This window comes from Macrotis lagotis, chromosome 1 (assembly GCF_037893015.1).
Source record: "Macrotis lagotis isolate mMagLag1 chromosome 1, bilby.v1.9.chrom.fasta, whole genome shotgun sequence".
NCBI lineage: Eukaryota > Metazoa > Chordata > Mammalia > Peramelemorphia > Peramelidae > Macrotis > Macrotis lagotis.
This window is the reverse complement of record NC_133658.1, coordinates 281,230,836-281,250,734: the sequence shown is the minus strand read 5'-3', so window position 1 is coordinate 281,250,734 and position 19,899 is coordinate 281,230,836. Positions and strand designations below refer to the sequence as shown.

The following is a 19,899-nucleotide window of genomic DNA, read 5'->3' as shown; positions in this document are numbered from 1 at the left end:
GACAAAGCGGAAACCCGATTTTGAATCATTGCAATGAGAACTGGAGTGGATGGGGGGGGGGAGGATAGTTGAGAGTGGTGGTGGGGAGAGGAAGAAAACAAATGGAGGAGGCTGTAGGCTGAACAATGTGCAGCTAGTCCTTGTGGCCACCCAGCTGATGAGGTCTGGGGATCTGGGATTGCTACTTCAGAAGGAAAACTAGGGAGAGAAATGCAGTGAAAATGCCCATATTTTTCTGTCTCTGGTCAAGGTGCAGGCTGGCTCACCCCTTTCACATATGAGCTCTCCCTGATAATCTGTATCCCCACTATTGTCCTAGGGATAACTTAACTTGTTTTGTTCTGTGAAACCTTGATAAAATTGTGGAGGCCTGAAAGGATGTGTTAAACATACAGTTGGGAGTTGGGTAGGAGGGTGGGCCTGAATAGGAGAACCATTTATTACAGGGAGAAGAAAACAGTTAAAAGTGGGTCCTAATTGCAAACTTGATTATCATCTACCAGGCCTGTGAGAATATACTGGTTCCACTGGATTAGAAGGAATCTGCTGAATTTTGAGATTTCTATCTAAGAAACTCAGGAAATTTGAGCTTGACTTGGGGTCCTCTTAGTCTCCTCCTATTTCCCAAATGCCCTTCTCTTTATTGCATAGGGATGATTGTTGGCAAACCAAACACCCTTCCCCATCTGTTCTTATGCTCTAGAAAACGTGGTGGTGGTGGTGGTGGTGGCGGCAGCTGTGGTGGTGGCAGCAGCCACGGTGGTGACTGTGGCTGTGGTGGTGGTGGTGGCCAACTTTGTGTCAGAAGGGAAAAATGTTATTCATGTTGAAGTCAACCTCTCACCAGCCTACAGATCAGGGCTGTGGAATGAGGACATAAAGTTCATGGTGGATGTTTCATTGGTGAGTGAATCTAATGTAGCAACTTGTAATGGGGTGGAGTCCCCTCACAAAAAAGTGTGCTTCATATATAACCTGTATCAAATTGCTCACAGAATAGGGGAGATAAATAAGGAAGGGAGATTGGAAATTTAGAAAATGTCTAAAATTTTCTTTTCACATATTTGAGGCAAATTAAATATTCTTAATACTGTGTTAGAAAAAAGTTTTGTAATAGGGTTCTCTTTTTCAATGATTTAGGATATTCACTAGGCTATGATCCTTTCTAATGTGGAAGTTGTGAGGCTTTAGGTTGCTATGAACATTGCCCTTTTCAGATTCTAGGAGTTCTTCCAATGAAACAAGTAGTCACAGAGTACATACTCTTTATCTTATCATTTATACTTGGGACAGATGGTACAAGAGAGTCTAGATCAGTCTTAGCAGGCATGAGTGTTTCCTGTTTGCATTATCTGGCATATAGTAGGCACTTAATAAAGGCTTTCTTCCTTCTTTCCTTTACTCCTCCCCTCCCCAATGCCAGTATACTAAGTGTACTACAGGAAAACAAAACACAACAAACCTGTCCTCAAGGAGCAGAATGCTTCAACTTGTACATAGACCCATATTTGTAATTTCTAAGTACTTTGTGGAAAGGGAAGATAACACTAATAAAACAGAGACCATAGGAGAGGTTTCCTGCCTATAGCTAGTGGTCTCTAAGCTGAGGCTTGAAGGAATCCAGGATTCCAAGAGGGTGGAGGTCATGAAGATGAATTCTAGGCCCATAAGAACACTTGAATGAAAGCCCAGTTATGGGAAGGTGGTTGAAGCAGTCCACCTTGTTAGAATATAGATTTCATGAAGATGTGTGTTCTCAGTGATTGTAGGTTGAAGGTTGTACAAGGCTTGAATTGAAATGCAGGTCAAGGATCTGGATCCACAATCCTTGAGAAGTGGACACCCCCTTTCCCCCCTCCTGAATAATTTCAGTGAGAGAATTGCTATTTTGTGAGATAGCCCTGTTCTATTGGTGGACTCATGCTTTGTTGAAAATCTTAAAAGTTTTTCTGTTCCACCCATGAGTCCTAGTTTTGTTCTCTCAAACCACATAGAACCATCTGCAGCAGCATAAGTGAAAGCATTACTCATTCTACAGAGGAGAAAACTGAAGCACATAGATGTGACCCTGTGACCAGGGCAGCATATGCAACCATTAACTATCTGAGAGATTATATCTGAACACAGGACTTCTGACTTCCAAGTCAGCGATTTGTCTGCTGCTACTATTCATTTCATCCTTCTGTTTCTACTTAGTCTTGTCCTTACCATTTTTGTTTGTGGTTGGTTTTTTTTGCAAGGCAGTGGGGTTAAGTGACTTACCCCAAGGTTATACCACTAGATAATTATTAAGTTTCTGAGGACCAATTTGAACTTAGGTCCTTTTCACTCCAGGGCTGGTACACTATCCACAACACCACCTACCTGCCCCCTTCATCATTTTATACAATAATATTTTATTTTTTCCTAATTACATGTAAAAATAATTTTTAAAATATGAGTTCCTGGGGGTGGCTAGGTGGTGCAGTGGACAGAGCACTGACCCTGGAGTTAGGAGTACCTGAGTTCAAATCCGGCCTCAGACACTTAATAATGACCTAGCTGTGTGGCCTTGGGCAAGCTACTTAACTCCACTGCCTTGCGAAAACCTAAAAAAAAAAATTATGAGTTCCAAATTTTCTTCTTCCTTCTTTCTCTTCCTGAGTTGGTACACAGCTTCATATAGGTTATATATATGGGGTGTGTGTGTATGCCCTATTCAATCTTGCAGGGCATATTCCTTATTAATCAAGAGGTGAGAGAAAAGAACCCATGAAAAAAATAAAATTAATAAGTATATTCAATCTGCATTTGGACTCCTTCAGATCTTTTTCTGGACAGGGATAGCATTTTTCATCATGAATTCTTTGGTTGTGTTTTTTTTTGCAAGGAAATGGGGTTAAGTGACTTGCCCACCGAGGCAATTCTTGAATTGTCTGAGGTTGGATTTGAATTCAGGTCCTCCTGATTCCAGGGCAGAGGCTTTATCCACTGTGCTACCTAGCTGCCCCTCATCATGACTTCTTTAGAATTATTACTAATTATTACTAAGAATAGCCAAATCATTTACACATGATCATTGTAAAAAATATTGCTGTTATGTTTATGATGTTCTTTTCGTTCTGATCACCTCACTTTGCATCAGTTCATGTAAATCCTTACAGGTTTTTCTGAAATTATCTAGTTCATCACTTCTTATATATAGCACAATATTATTTTCATTACAATCATGTTTACAAATCAACCTGTTCAGCTATTTCTCAATTGATAAGCATCCCTTCAATTTGCAATTCTTTGTCACCACAAAAGAGTTGCTAAAAATAGTTTTTGTTGATCTCTTCCCCTCCTTTTTTTGGATCTCTTTGCATCCTCTTCTTATTCTCTTCATTTTGAAGGAAGGACTCATCTGTCCATATGTCTTGTGTTCTTCAATTAAACCTCTCTTGTTTCCTGATACTCACCCGGGGCTTTTAAATGTACAAAGCACTGGGTCCTCCTTGCCCTGTTATGATCTTCCAGCAATCCTGTGAGGTAGTTGCAGCTTGTATTAACATTCTCATTTTATAGAAGAATCTGAAGCTCAGATTTAAATTTTGGAAGTTTAATTTGAACTCCAATCTCTTAATTCCAGATCAGTGTTCTTCCTAGTCCATGTAAAATATTTCTCTATAACTTAGTAGTGTTTAGTTCATCATCTCTAGCTGAGATGGAAACTCTTGTCTCTAGTTTAGGCACTGGACTCCCCTAACACCTACATGTACAGGATTTCCTCCTCAGTAGTGCCAAGGTTTTTGGCAGTGGAGTAAACAGCCATATTATTTACACTCAAGCCATCCCTTGGTTTTCAGTCTCCCTTGCAAACTTAGGAAATGAACTCAGGTCCTCCTGTGGGACCCCAGGCAAGTCACTAAATCTCTGCCTGCCTCAGTTTCTCCATCAATAAAATGAAGCCAACTGTACTTAGCCTCCTGGTAGCTGGGTAGATGGAGCCCCAGCCCTGAAGTCAGGAGGACCTGAGGCTGGATTTGAATTCAGGTCTTCCTGATTCTAGGCTTGCTGTTCTATTTACTGGGCCAGCCTTGGAGAAGGTGGTGGGCAATGACTCCTCAAGATACCACAGAAAGCATTAAAAGGACTGCAGAAAGCTTGAAACAGCTCAAATAGCCAGTTGGAAAAGGCAGTGCCTAGGGGTTAAATGAATTTGGTTTTGATGTTGTGGGTGTTTTCTGGTGTGCAACCTGAAACTTTCTTACTGGAGAAGAGACTTATTATTTATTTAAAATCTAGGAGACTTTAAAAAAAAACACGAATAAACAACAATCTCTAAGTGCCTTTTGAGTTGAAAACAAAATTACGTGGTTATTAAAATCACCACCACCACCTTTTCTGATCGATGGGAAAGTTTTATATACTAGGGGGCCTCTTAAATATAAAGTGCAGTTTATCTTTGTTTTTGAAAACCCTTTTTCTTCTATAGAAGAAGGACAGCTAGATTTGGTGTCAGGAATTGGATTTTAATCTCACGTTTTTGTTTACTTAGCTATGTGACTTTACAGGAGTCATTCCCCTTTCTGGCCATCAGTTTCTTCTGTAAAATGAGGTTTGTTAGATTAGTCCAAGGCTTTTTCTGTCATCTTTGACTATCTAGTGAATGAATACTATGTACCTCTCTTCAGAATGTTTTTAAATGTGGAAAATAAAACACAATATTAAAAAGAAACCAATTTTATGGAAGTGCAGTTAATTTAAAGTGTACTAAATGAAGATTAATCTTCTCTGACCTAGTCTCTATGGTCTTAAAAATCTGGCATTCTGAGCTCCTTTGTTTCTTTTCTCATAGAATAAAATATTTAAGCTGAACGTTCTCATTGGAGATATTATTCATTTTACAGATGGGAAAACTGAGGCCTAAATGTGTAAATGACCCTACCCCATTCAGAATGGATTACTCACTCCTATCCAGTATTATTTCATCTGTTTTAATAATTCAATTATTTCAATGTAATTCATAGACATAGAATACTATTGGTAAAATAGTTCAAGCATTTTCACAAATGACAAGTGCAAAAAATACACTAGCCCATTTAAGTCTGATTTAGATAGTATCTGAGAATGCCAAGGTATAGCATAGTAGAATGAGTAGTGGGGCTTGAAGATAGGAAGACCTGAAATCAAATCCTACCTAGGATACTTTTCCTAGCTGTATTACTTTGGCCCATTCAATCTGTTATTCAGTCATTTCAGTCTTACCCAACTCTTCACCAACCCCATGTGGGGTTATCTTAGCTAAGATACTGGCATGGTTTGCTATTTCCTTTTCTTCTCATTTTACAGTTGAGGAAAACTAAGACAAACCCTGTTAAATATCTAAAATATCTTGCTTAGGTCACAGCTTGGAATGTCTCAGGTTGGATTTGACTTCAGATCAAATTTGAACTTAGGTCTTTCTGACTCCCAATGATTCTAGCCACTGTTCCACTAGCATTTGATGGCTACTATGTCCTTGAGATTAAGTGCCAGGAATACAAAGCTGCAACTACCTCAAGGAAGAGCAAGGAAGAGCAAGGAGGACCCAGTGCTTTGTAAATTTAAAAGCCTTAGGTAAGTATCAGGAAACAGAGATTTAGTTGAAGAACACAAGACATGGACAGATGAGTCCTTCCTTCAAAATGAAAGAGAATAGGAAGAGGATGCAAAGAGATCCAAAAAAAGGAGGGGAAGAGATCTGTTTCAACAAAAAACTAGGCACAAAGTCAAAAGACAACCCCTGATGTCAGATAGCTGAGAGATAGAGACCACCTGCAAACAACTATATATAAACAAGGGTGTATGTACATGATAGATTGTTGTTAATCAACAGAGGGAAGACTTTAATATTAAAGGGGACTGGGAAAGATATCTTGAAAAAGTTGAAACTTCAGGTAATCTCTCTTTATTTGTAAAATTGGCGATATCACCGGCTTCATGTGGTCAGGTGAGGATCAATCAAGAAAAAATTTTAAGTGCTTTAAGCTATTGTTGCTACCAGTGAGGTTCCTTTCTCATGAACCAACAAGGTGTGGGGCAGAACAGGTCAGGTTGAGGAAAATTTTGCTTGATCTGGATGTAAATCAGCTTTATTGTTTCTGGAGACTATTCTTTGGGGACCAGAAAGGAAAGGGAAGTAGGGTCACATAGGTGTAACTAAAATTTTTTAGTTTGGTCTTTTTGTGGTCATTCCTGTCCAACTTGAGGCTGCTATTGTGTAGAGTTCTAGGCTTGGAATAAATATAAATTTAGCCATCACTAGCTATGTGACCCAGTTTCTTCATCTGTAAAATGGAGCTACCTTCTATGATTGTGAAAGATTGGGGGGGGGGGGTGTTACACATTACCCTGTAAAATGTTAGCTATTATTGTACTTCTGAAAGTAGGAAACTCTGAAAGGGTTCCTTCCTCTGCAGACCTGCTCCACACCCATCTTCTAGGCAGTTGATCTTCCCAGAAGTTGTTTCCTTAAAACCCAGGTAATGGGACCAGGCCTATCTCCTGCCTTCCCCCCACCCCCCAACAGGATCCTGGGATTTTCTCCAACCCCTTAGTTAAATTGTCTTACCTCTCAAAAGTTAATCTTGGTCACCCAAGGCTTTCATGGCCACCCCCATACACTATACATTTTCCAAATCTGTAGTCTTGCTGAAATCTCAAAAGTATTGGTTAGTATCAAAGCCCTTGCTCCAATGGATATTAGTTACCATAAGCAAGTCACTCCTCTATAAAATTTGGTTGTTGTGAAGATCAAGTTAAAGATAATGTATTTAAAGCCTTTCCCATGGGCCACAGTAGGCTTTTTTAAATATGAGCTATCATTATTATGGTGTATTGGATTTGCTAGGGTAATAGGACTGGAAGTGGGAGATGGTCTAATCAAACAATTTTATGTAGATGAAAATACAGAAACTCCTTTGTTTCCCAGGAAGCAGTTTCCCTGTGCCTTGGTTTGAGGCTAGGAGAAATTTTTTGGATTCATCTTTATGAAGTGTGCCCTGTAGTATTACTTTTTTGAAAGGCTACCTGAAGCTTCAGCAGCTCTCTTCCTTTCTCATCCACTTCCTTTCCTACAAGTATACAGGAAATAGGATTGACTCCCCCATACCCTCCAGGCCCTATGCTTGGAGAGGACTGGCCTTATGTTGAAGGTGAGTGGAACTACGTCGTATGTATTCACTTCTGCAGGCCCCTGGAAAGGAAGAGACTAAACCTTTTCCCCACCCCCACTTCCTTATATTTTACTTTTAATATTTTTCTCAATTTTCTAGCTCTAAAAATACTAAAACCCTTGTAAAAAATATGCTAGCTTGGTCACTTCTTGCCTCAGCCAGCAGGTGTCAGTGGCAGCTTAAGAGCAATGGGGTTGCTGAAGGGTAAAGGAGAAGAGGGCTGGATTGATTGGAGATCATATCTCAAAGGCATTGCAGACCAGTGTTTGCTGCTCTGGAGGATCACCTTCCCGGCTTGGCTATTGACCACAGAGTTGGCAATGGCCAAGGTTGCTTGTTGACAGCTCATCGTGGCCAGCAATTCCCTTGTTCTTCACCTTCTAGCTGTGCTCTTTACAGCAGAGCAAAAAGTCAAAGGTCGGTGGCCAGTGAGAGATACTAACAGGACTCGCTGCTGAAGCCAGTCCTTTCATTGGCCCAGCCTAGGCGGGTGCCAGGGAGTCTGGTTCTATGGCCCTAAGCTGCCTTTTCTCCTTCTCTGCTGCACAACCTCTCTGAAACCACATGCATGTGGCTCTGGGGAACATGCTTTGATTCTTCCTCTTACTGTTAACTGGCTTTCTTTTCCCACAAAGCGATTTTCACTGTGCCGGCAGTCGATTTAATATTGTCTGTATCTTGGATGTGTTGTGATTTACATTTGATTTTTAAGCATAATTAGAAATGCAAGGAAGGCTTTGTGTCTTACCTCTCTGCTTCAACTATTTATGGCAGGCAATGCAAATGAGGAGAACTATGAATATTAAAGATTGGAGTATGTTACAAAGTATCACTGTCTTTAATGAGTTCAGTAATAGGTGCAGGGCTGTGTAGGCATTTTACTGTGAGTAGGAAGGGGAGGGGGAGCTGTTTAGGCCATATCTTGTCTCTTTCTAACATTTGGGCCATCACACCTAGAATCTCCCGAGACTAGCTGGGTTTTCAAAAGCTAAAACCCCATCCCTTATATACAACCCTTCCTCCCATCCATGGAATTAGAAATGTTGGATGATGTTGGAGCCTTCTGGGTTGAAGATGGAGGAAGGAGAGTTTCAGCAACCGTTCCAGAAGCCTGGTAGGGACACAGGAAAGGAAATTAAGTGATAGGTTGTGGAAACAGAAGAGAGAATCTGTAGGTCTCCTCACCCCAATTCTAAGACCAATAAAAACCAGCAAAAGGCAGATAGAAACACTGAGTTTTTTATGCCCCTCTCTTGAGCACTTTCAAATCCCCTCGAGCAGCATGGGAGCCCTTCTTTTGGGGAAAATCTGGGAAATGTCTGAGTGATTTGGTGTGAGGACTGGGGTGGGGATAGAGGAAAGGGGAGAGACTACCTGGTTTTCATACATAGCAAGGAAAAGGTTTTTAAGTTATTAAATCATGCCCAAGGGAGGCAGTCTTTAAGCTTAAGTTATTTAAATTACAAATATGGGTGAGAGAGATTGTCAGCTCTATTCAAAACACTGTTTAAATTCTTTTGAAACATTCTAGAACCATTTTGTAGCAGTGAAGAGATTCACACACTCCAAAGGACTTGGCCCTTGGTTTGTGCAAATAGCTTTCAGTCTCTCCCCAGGCAGCCAAACTGGGGGCTGGGTTTGCATTTGGTGGGGGACAAGCAGGAACTAGGTCGCTCCTTGGAAGCAGGGTGGGGAATGACTGAGGAGGATTGGGGGTGGAAGGCAGCTGCTTTTCTTCTTTGTTGAATGAGATCCATAGCCTTGGACATCAAAGTGTTGGGAAACCCACCCAATTCTTTTCCTCTTGCCTGCTGGTTTAATTGCTGCTGGTGGTTTTTGTTTGTTTTCCTTCCGCCCCATGTGAAAGTCACAATATTGAGATTTAAAATATGCAGGTAGGGGCATATTTATGATAAACTTTCACTCACAAAAGTCTGGGTCTCCTGTTCAGGTTAGGTGGTTCCCCTTCCTCCATTCACTCCCCTAAACAAATCCTGGAGCTTAAATGGCTTGAATTGGCAGTGATCCTGTGGATCTGTAATCATGTAATCCATTTGTAAAGTGAAAAAAAGTTGAACAGAAGTCCCAACTTTGTTAATGAATCTGACCCCTTCACATGGAATTTAGATGAGGAACATATTTCCTTCTCAGTGGTATACCAGAGCTGCCTCTCCCCATGCTAGCCCCAATGTGAAGAAGTTTGAACTCAGAGGGAAGTGATTTACCCAAGATCAAACAGTTAAGCCAATTAGTAAAGCTGAGTCTCACTTTCTAGTTAGGTGTATCAGCATAATTCTGTTTGTCTGCTAAGCTAGCCTGAATGACTTTTATTAGATTCAGGTGAGGAACCACCCCATCCTTTATATTTCAGGCACATAAATATTGGATGTTTGGGATCACAAGAGAGCTATAATATGGAGTAGTTATTTAGGAAATCGAAAGTTCATGTTATAGAAAATGTTTGCTGGGGTTCCCTCCCTAGATGCTTTGTATACTAACTTTATCTCCCTGCAATCCTCATGACACTATCAGGAACTCCTTCCTTGTTACAGCTAAATAACAATAGATAACTTAGTTCAGTACCTTAAGGATTCAGGATCCCCCAATTTGGGGTGGGTGGGTGTTAATGGGGGGGGGAAAACTAGGACACCAAAACTTTATATACTGCCACAGTAACACTTTTCCATCATAGAAGTCTTGTGGCTGAAAGAGTCTCTTCTATTTTCTGGAGTTGGAGAAGAGTGAGAATGAACTTTTTGAAGGTTTCTGGCATAATCTTTTTTTTTTTAAAGAATTTATTTTGAATTTTATAATTTTCCTCCAATCTTGCTTTCCTTCCCACCCCCCACAGAAGGCAGTCTTCACAGTGTTTCCATGGTATACATTGATCTAAGTTGAATGTGATGAGAGAGAAATCATATCCTTAAGGAAGAAACAAAGTATAAGAGATAGAAAATTACTCCACAGTTTCTCTAGATACAGATGGTATTCTCTATCGCAGATTTTATTTTGTATTAATAAGAAAGCCAAGCATAGTCCTAGACATTATAGTTTCAAAAACTATAATGCAGGATTGCATCTAATGCTTCTCCTGTATCTCCTGTGAAGCCTGAAACTACCTCTTGGGAAGCTGCAAAACTTCCTATGAGTTTATGATATTGTTATTGCAAGAACTCTACCACTAATTCAGAGTCCCTGTACCCCAGGCACAGAAGGCAAAACAAAGAACAATTGGGATAGAGAGCTCCTAGACTTGATTTTGCCTTGGCTCTGGGAAGCGACTCCCCCATCCTCTCCCACCATGACCCTTTCTTTTTGCTCTCCCTGGAGGAGTTAAGCAGCAGTCATGCCGACCTTGTGGACTGTTTGGAATAGTTTAAATGCTTTGATACTCTGGATGTACTAGATGACAGGTCTGTGGTCTTTATTCAAACTCCACAATTCTTTCTCTGGATACAGATGGTATTCTCCATTGCAGATACCCCAAAATTGTCCTTGATTGTTGTACTGATGGAATGAGCAAGTCCATGAAGTTTGACCATCACCCCCATGTTGCTGTAAGGGTGTACATTGTCCTTCTGCTTCTGTTCATCTCACTCAGCAACAGTTCATGCAAATCCTTCCAGGCTTCCCTGAGTTCCCATCCCTCCTGGTTTCTAACAGAACAGTAGTGTTCCATCACATACTATATCACAGTTTATTAAGCCATTCCCCAACTGAAGGACATTCACTTAATTTCCAGTTCTTTGGCATATTCTTTCTATTAAAAAGCACTATCCTTCAGGGCAAATGTTTGGACTTTGTAAAATGATGTTATAATTGGTACCCTTTGAACAAGTCTCTGATGGTCTGCTGACAGCCTTATAGCTGGAGTTTTTTCTAAGCTACTATTTGTCATCTAGTGGGTAATAGCTTCAAGGTGTGCCCCTGGGATTTACCAATCAGGAAACTTGGTGCTCTGTTCCAACTTTAATGTCAGCAACTTGCAGCATGACTTTTGATAAGTCCTCTCCTCTCTTTTGGCCTCAATTTTCTCACATCTTCAACAGTACTGATCACTCCCTCCCATTTCAATGACACAGGCTTGTTGTCAGCATCATGAATATAATGGATATATAACCAATGAAGAAAAGTGTAGAGCAGATTTAAAATATAAGGGATGATTGTTTCTCTTGACCCTGGGAGAATCAGCCTTCAGACTTCAACTCCTGCAAAAAGCTCTTTCTGCTCACCTGGGTCCCTATAGGGAAGCTAGTGTTTCCATTAACAATAAAGCCCCACTGCAGCTGTGGCCTCACTTTAGAGAAGCTTGATAGTTTAATGCCTAACTGGATCCTCTGGCTAAAACTTTTCGTGGCAGCATCTGCTGCTCCCCAGGAAGTGGTACCAAGCTGAGTCCCATCCAAAGAGCATCAGAACAAGTGAGCCACCCTTGAAGGGTTAACTGCTCTACAGCCGGGCTGTCTCTTCACAGGGGGAACAGGCAGTAGCCAAAAGTAAGAAGTCATTAATTTGAGCCTGAGATGTAAGCAAAGTTCCCTTCTTTTATGCAGCCTGGGTAACTGTAGACCTCTCAGGCAGTAATTGAAAAGTGAAGGCAATTGAATTACAGGCTGCTGTCCAAACTGAATGCACTTTTTTCTTCTTTCTTTCTTTTTTTTTTTACAACCTTCATTGCATCAGAACTAGGCAGTATTCCTGATGCCCTGATGTTCTCATATGTGTTAATGCTGACTCATAGACTAACTTGCACAAGGAGAAAAAAAATTCCAGGCATCTCCACCATACTAGGTAATGAGCCGGAGCAGGGAGCAGAGGCTGAGGTTCTGTAAGCTCTTCTAATTGACCTTTTAAGAAGCTTCCTTATTTTTGGATGACTGGGGCCTTGTCATACAGCTGAGGCTAGGAGAAGGGTATTGGGGTGGGGCATGCTGTGTTTCAAAATTGGGGGGGGGAGAAGAATGTCTATGCAAAGCCACAGGAGAAACAAAGGTTATAAAATGTATCATCTGGCAGTTGGGTGTTGGGGGTTGTGGTTAAGGGATGTGGTTTTGAATTGTAGAAAGGAAAAAAGAATATTTCTCTCTCTCCCCCCCCTCCACACTTTTTGGCTGACTCTCCCATTTTCCCCTTCCTCCTCTTGCCACCCCAAAAAAGGTGCTTGTGTGTTTTAATGCTTGTGAGTTTGCCTGGGTCCAGAAAGCTCTTATTAGATTCTTAAAATTAAATCCTGCAAAATAATTTAATTTCTCTCGCCTCCTGCTCCCTCCTTGGTAGTAATCTGTAAAGATTAAATGTTGTATTCTTCCAGTGTGCTTTGCAAGCTTCTTTAGAATCTGTGGTGGATGAAGGAGGGGAAAGCTGGAGGGGGGGGGAGTGGAATTTAATTAAAAAATAATGGGGCTCATGTGTACTTCCCTGATTGAATTACTGCACTTTTGGTGATGGAACTCTATCTAAGTTTATGACCTCTCAGTGCAAGTGTTTTAAGTGTTTCTTGAAGGCTGTGTGAGGACCCAACCCACCCACTTTGCCAGGATCACTAACTGGTACCCGGGTGAGTTTTCTAAATAGTTCAGTTGTGACTCTAGGCTTTTTTGCATTTACTAGTGATGTGGCTTGGGAGGCAGTCCTTCCTCAGCTTAAGCCATATTCGATAAGAATATGTCTGTTAATTTCTTCCCACCTGTCCTTCTTATGTCCCCATTCCTATTCACCGCTCATTAGAGAATCCTAAAGTGCTTCATCATTATTATCATCATGTGCATTCATATAAACTTTAAGGTTTGAAAGGTATTTTACAAGAATTATCAAGAACTATGAGGGAGGTGCTCTTCCTACCTGGTTTTATAGAGGAGAAAACTCAAATGCACAGAGGGTTAAGTGATTTGCACAGGGTTTCAGAGTTTGTGTTTGGGGCAAGGTTTAGACCCAGGCCTTTTTGATTCCAGTTCAGTTTCCTGTTCACAATAAGACACTGCTTCTTGTCTTAAGAGCTAACTCTTTGAGCTGAAATATAGATAGATTGAGCTAAAAGTCTAAACTGCAGTAGCACAAAGTCATAGTCGAGCCAAGCCCAAACCTTGCTTTTCCTACTTGGCTCTTGTCGAGTTGCTGTATTCCCACCCCACCTTATAGCTTGTATATTCTGCTCACTAGTTTCTCTTTCCCTCCAAAAAGAAGAGCTTTTGTTTTCTGACTCTGATCAGGTGGGTATTTTGGCTAGGGATTAACTGAGTCTCCCCTAGGGGAAGGAGAGCTAACATAGACCTTTGTGTTGTCCAGAATTTGATCTCTGGCTTCCCTAGAACAAGTTCTGAAGAGAAGAAGCTATCACTATGAGAGAGAGGAGTGAATGAATAGGGGAGAATATAGGGAGAGTGGAGATTGAGAAACAAATGAGGAAACTGAGAATGTGTCCAAGGTCATATACATAATAATAGCAAAGCCAGGATTCAGATCCTAATTCCTTTGCCTTCAAACCTAATTTGAAGTCCATTGGATGGAAATACTATAATATACTTTAAAGGATTGGGGGGGACGGGACTATTTTGCTATGTGGAGAGGGGTTCAGAAAAATGATAAAAATGCAGCATTGCAGGAACCTGTATTGGCATCCTTCATTTCCCTCCCAAATGTTGGTCTTATGTAACATTAGGAAGGAGTCAATTCATTTAATTAACCGTTGATGTGACAGTGCTCTTGCTTACATTCCTCTCTCAAAACTTCCTTGTGCTGTGTTCCAGTCCCTTAGGGAAGAAGGGAATCATGTCATAGTTTAGATCACCCTGGCTACTTGCTGATGGTTGAATGTCTCTTGCAAAAAACACCTTTGGCCGTTCTGTGACTATGGGAGCTTTTCTGGAGCCTAATCCCTAGAGCAGAAAAAAGGACAAAATGTGAATTTCAAGGTCTAGAACAGGATTGGGAGACTGGCATTTATCTTAGATTTTACCCCATGATTCACCTCTGTTTAACCTGGTGCAAGCTTTGGCTTCATGGACTCATGGAAATGAATATTTTGCTTCCTAGGCCAAAGGAGAGATGTCTTAATAGCTGGGGTCTACTGTATTCTGTAAACTTGGCTGGGCTAAGAAAGTTTCTAAGTGCTCTCAGCTGGTTGTACAGTGGATAGAAGTGGGATAGACTTGACAGGACACTACAAGATAGAATAGTCAGATTTAGAGAAAAAAAATTCTTGAGTTCAGATCTATCTTAGACACTTAGTATGTTACCATGGGCAAGTCATTTAGACCCAGTTTTCCCATTTGCAAAATGGGGACAATCAAAATCTACCTACCAGTGTTGTTGTCATGACTAAATGAGATAATAATCATAAGGTACTATGTTTTCCACATAGTAAGAACTATATAAATGTCAGCCTTTATTTAATGAGGTTAGAATAACAATACAGTGCTTAATGATCTGCAAAGATTTTACTCGTATTCTTTACAACCCAATGATGGGCATTTAAAAAAAATATTTTAGGCAATGGGATTAAGTGACTTGCCCAAGGTTACACTGAAAAGCCGTTATTAAGTGTTTGAAGTCAAATTTGAACTCAGATCCTCCTGATTCCAGGGCCAATGCTCTGTCCACTATGCCTTCTAGCTGCCCCCAATGAAGGGTATTACAGGATTTGTTCCCATTATACAGATAGGAAAAGTGGAGCTGAAAAAGTGGCTTGTCCACAATCAGGTCTAATGTCCATTTTTTTTTAGGGTTTTTTTTTTTTTTTTTGCAAGGCAAATGGGGTTAAGTGGCTTGCCCAAGGCCACACAGCTAGGTAATTATTAAGTGTCTGAGACTGGATTTGAACCCAGGTACTTCTGACTCCAGGGCCGGTGTTTTATCCACTGCGCCACCTAGCTGCCCCTAATGTCCACTTTTAATATTCTTTTTTGAAATAGTGATCTGCCTTTTCTTACAGGAACCCAATGATGAAGGTAAGCCAATGATTAATCTTCCCTTTTCACAAATGAATAGTCTGATGCTCAGATTGCTTTACCCTTTCAGAGAATTACTCTAAAAATGAGGGGGAAAAACAGGGCTCAGAGCTTTGGAGAAAGTAGCAGACATCTTTAAGATTAACTACACACCACTGAGCCTTTCTGGCCCTTGTCCCACTCAGCTCCATTACTTAGCATGTCAGAGCTTGAAATGACCTTAGGATATCTAATATAGCCTCCTCTTCCAAGTTCAAAGATCCCTTTCCAGCTTTTCCTTTGTTTAAGGAATGCTTTACCTCCTTTCCCATACTATCCTAAGACTCCAGATATAATTGATCAATTTTCCCCATTCTTCTATGAGTATCAAAAGGATCAGGGACATTTGGACCAGTTTCATCCCTTCTCGGTATGTGGGTCTTTTTCTATTTTATTTTATAAAAATATTTTCTTATTTATTTTGTTCATATTACTTTCAATTCTTAATATGCTTCCTCCTCCTGGAGAACTATTTCTTATATCAAGAAATAAAAGAGAAAGAGAGCAGTTCAGTAAAAATAATGAATATATTGTAAAAGTCCGACATACACAATATTCCATAGCCATAGTCTCTCACCTTTTCAAAGAAGGGAGAATAGTTTTTCTTTCTTCATTGAATGTCGGGTCAGAGAGAGCTGTCAGTTCTGTGTCCTGATTTTTTTTTTTTTTTGCAACCCTCAAAGGATAAGCAAAACCATCTCTCCCCCCTCCCCCTCCCCCTCCCCCTTTAAAGTTCAGCTTTGTTTCAGCCTCTGCCAAGGCTTCTAAGAATGCAATTTAAAACCAGCGCCTTTCTTTCCTTTCCTTTTCTGTGAATAAATGCGCTGTTGAACATTGGTGGGTTGTAGTTAAGCCTCCATGCTTCACAGGTTGCTTAAGGACAAGGCAGCAAAACTGCCTAATTGTCTTGTGGTCCCCTGGGGGATGTGACAGTCACATCATTTTCTAGGTGAATAATCTTTACTTCTCAGGGGAAGTCTGTCTGGCCCTGAACACTAGGGTATTTAAGCAGAAACCATGGGGGTGGGGTGGGGGGAACCTGAAATGGCAAGATTTTGGCTGGTTTACCTGAGTCTGATGAGGTCTGTGGTTTTTCTCTTAAGAGGGAGCTCCTGTGCTATCAGCTGCTACTATACCCACTTGCTTTCCTCACTGATGATGGGCATTAGGCTTGTGTGTTTTAAAGTAAGAACTTTGAAATAGCCTTATGGATTCTGAGATTCTTAGGCTGATTCCAACAAATAGAAAATGATATTATGGAATATATAATGTCCCTCCAGAACAGATTAGAACTAGAAGAACTACCTTGTAATAGAGTACATCACTTGCTACAAAAGTCAATTTTAATGTATTTTATTGAGTATTCTATATTTTAATTTGGACTTATGATTGAAATCAGACTGGGGATCTTTGTTGTGTAAACTCCCCCTACCAATGTTTGCTTGTAATTTGATCTTAGAAAATTGCTCAGATCACTGAGAGATTAAGTGATGCGGTCTTGGTTACACAGGTGGAATGTGTCAAAGGCATGATTTGGGCTAAAATCTTCCTGACTACAAGACCAACCCTCTCTGCCCATTGACATACTGACCTTCATTTTATTTGTGGGTAAAGGATATCAGATCTATGAATCAAAAAGGAGGGAGACAGGTTATTTATGACAATGGATAAGGACAGAAGGATAACACCTGTGCTTCAGTAGGATCCAGGAAATGTCAGGAGAACAAGGAGAAAGTGACCTTGCCCAGTGGAGTATTTGCTGTAGTTCAGAAGACTACAAGATATGGGTGGTTTGCATTCCGAATCATTAAAAGGAGCACCTACATAGATGAGATTGTGGGTCTGGTGAACAATATGATTTGTGCATTGTGAATCAAAATTCTTTAGGAACCCATGGCTTATCCAAAATTTCCTTTATAGTAAGGTCATTTGTTGTTGGGTGTCACCCACATTTCTCCATGTATTTTCTCTCTTCCCTTCCAGAGTGTCATCCTTTATAACAAGCAGAAAAAAGAAAACAAAATAGTTTACTGGATTATATGTAGTGTTCCACACCCATAGTTGCTTACTGTTGCAAAAAAGAAAGATGAGTTCCAGCTCTTATCCCTTCTATCTGGACAAGCTTAGTTATTATCCTTTTGAAGATTTTAGTTTCAATTGTTTTGTCCACCTTTTTATTTATATTGTCATCATAGTCATGAATTTCTGATTGCTGCTCATTTCACTTCAGTTCATGTTTTCCCAAGTTTTTCTGTATTCATCATACTTGTCATTACGTAATATTCCTATATATTCATACACTCAAATTTGTTAACTCTTCCTAATCAGTAGTCAGTAACTTTTTGTTTCTCTCTTCCCCAATGCTAGTATAAATATTTTGCTATGTATGGAACCTTTCTTTTTATCTTAATTCCTTAAAGATAATCGACTGGCAGTGGAATCTCTGAACCAAAGGGTATGGATATTTTAGTCACTTATGTCCACATTGCTTTCTAGAATGAACAGACCATTCATAATTTTACTAGGAATATATTCCTATCTTTCCACAATCTCTCCAACACTGACTTCCTCCTTTTTCATCTTTTTTTATTTAAAGCAGGACATTTTCAAACATTGTTGATCTATAACCATAATGAAAATTACTCCTGTGAGGTGGTTTGGTTGCTGGGCAAAGAGGAAAAGGGAAAATTCCATAGTGTGGGCTAGTATGGCTAAGGACAACTCCATGGTGACTTATGGGGTTTTGAACTTGACCTTTAAAGATCTAATTTTAGTTTACTGAAGAGGGTTTCTGAATAGGAGAATACCATGACCAAATGTCTGGATGGGAGAAGGGCTACATATAATCCAGGAAGAATGACAAAACAGAGATTCACCTGGAAGGTGGGAACCTAACTTGGGAGCTTGATAGTAAACATTAACTTGAGTGCCAACCTGATGAATTTAGTCTTTTAGCCTGTTATAAAATGAAAAGTTTTATTTCCTTTCAGAGACTACTTGGAAGTGAGAAGTAAAAAGGGTGATTGAATTATCTTTCTCCTCAGCATTATATTATGGCTGGACCAATGCTGAGAGTTCTATGTCCTTTTCCCACTGTGTATACTCCCAGAAATTTGTCAGTGTTCCAGACAGAAGGATTGGGAAAGACCGTGTTTCCCATACTTGGAAAGATTCATTGTTTGATGCTGCTGAGCTCAACCATTTTTTTTCATTCCCCCAATCACACTATTTGTCTCCATACTCACCCCTGATGGTTGTCATCAGCTAATATTGGTAGTGAAGAAAAACCACGCATAATATCGCCTTCCAAGTACCTTCACTTGGACAGCTCTGTGCTTGGAGCTCCTTCCACACACCTGGATTTCTTCAAGCTCTCTATTCATCTTGTTTTTATCTAGTTTTCGGAAGCCGGGGCCTGTGAGTGAATAGGGAGGCACCAGCTGGCTCATTCTTTGGTCTCCCATACTTCTGAAAGGAGTTCTTAGGCAGAATGGGGGAGGAGGAGGAGATAAAGCAATGAGGATGTTCCTGTCCCATCATTGGTTTCTCAGACACATGTTGTATTCTAGTGACTTTCTTTCAGTGATGCACCCCTTATTTGCCCTCATGTCTTCTCTTCTTCCTATGATGACCATTTCTAGGGTTGGGTTTTTATGGGACAGTAACCTAATATTTAGATTCCTTACAGTTGTACAGGTTTTCATACTTTTCGTGTCTTTTTTTAATTTTATGTTAATAACCCTATTACAGAGAAGATTAGTAATATTTTATCCCCATTTGATGCCCACAATATTCCACTGCTACCCCTTATCTAGACAGTAGTTAACACTCAGGCCTGAAGTACTGAAGGGCTTTCTTTCCCAAGATCTCAAAGCACCTTACAGAGAGAGGTAGCACTAGCAACCTAAGCTTTCTAACTCTGGAAACCCAATGATTTATTGGCTACCAAGAGAAAAGAGGGATGCAAATTGATCAGGAATTTGGCAGCTATTGGTTGAGCCTGGTCGACTTGGTTGGGGAGTGGGGAGGGAGTGAGAAGGGCATTGAGGTAGCTCGACCCACTGTGGACAACATGAGTTCACATGCCTAGGAAATATTGGTATATTGGGCTTGAATAGGAAAAGCCTTAGTCAGAATTCTTTGCTCTATTCCTTTCCCCACAGGCACCCCTGCAGTTCCTTCCCTTTCCTCCATTGCATCTGCAGTCCTGAAGTTAATGTGTTGGAGGTCCATTGAACAGGAAAATACCCAGGGCACGTCCACTTCTCGTAACTAGGAAGTGACTTGGGCAGGGGTCCAGGTTATCTATCTGCATGCGTGGTTTTTGAGCAGCTCTGGAATTCAGGTACTGTGACTTGAGACATTTCAGGCAATAGAAACTGCAGAGAACAAAAAGTCAAGAATGTTATCTGAAGCCCTAGGAGGAACTATAGAATCAGGGCCCCTTAGGAGCAGAATAGACAAGCAAGGGACAGATCCTTTCCCAGAAAAATGCCTAAACTCAGTACATGTTAAATACTTTTTGAATTTGAAGTGAGGAGACAATGTGACTAGGATTTCATTACTTACGCAAATGGATTTGCTTTTAGTGGATGGAGCTGCAGCCCAAGAGCTGTTCCCATGGGGCAGTCATTGTGGTTCCTGCAGCTGAAAATGTTTTTCACCATGTGTTAAGAAAAGGTGGTGAGGGATTTTTTTGGGGGGAGGGTTAGGTGGGAGACTTGCAATTTTTTTTT

The 19,899-nt window shown here is 40.5% G+C and overlaps 1 protein-coding gene across 3 annotated transcripts in view; it reads left to right on the top strand.

Annotated features, from left to right (window-relative positions):
- The window catches only part of NACC2 (NACC family member 2), a 120,584-nt gene that overhangs the window by 59,061 nt on the left and 41,624 nt on the right, over positions 1 to 19,899 (top strand). The window contains exon 1 of one of the 3 annotated variants that reach the window (XM_074210680.1): positions 15,927 to 19,508. The exons of the other annotated variants lie outside the window; for them this stretch is intronic. The gene's annotated coding sequence lies outside the window, so the exon portion shown is untranslated. Of the gene's footprint in view, positions 1 to 15,926; positions 19,509 to 19,899 lie in introns of those variants that run through there. 3 annotated transcript variants of the gene reach the window in all.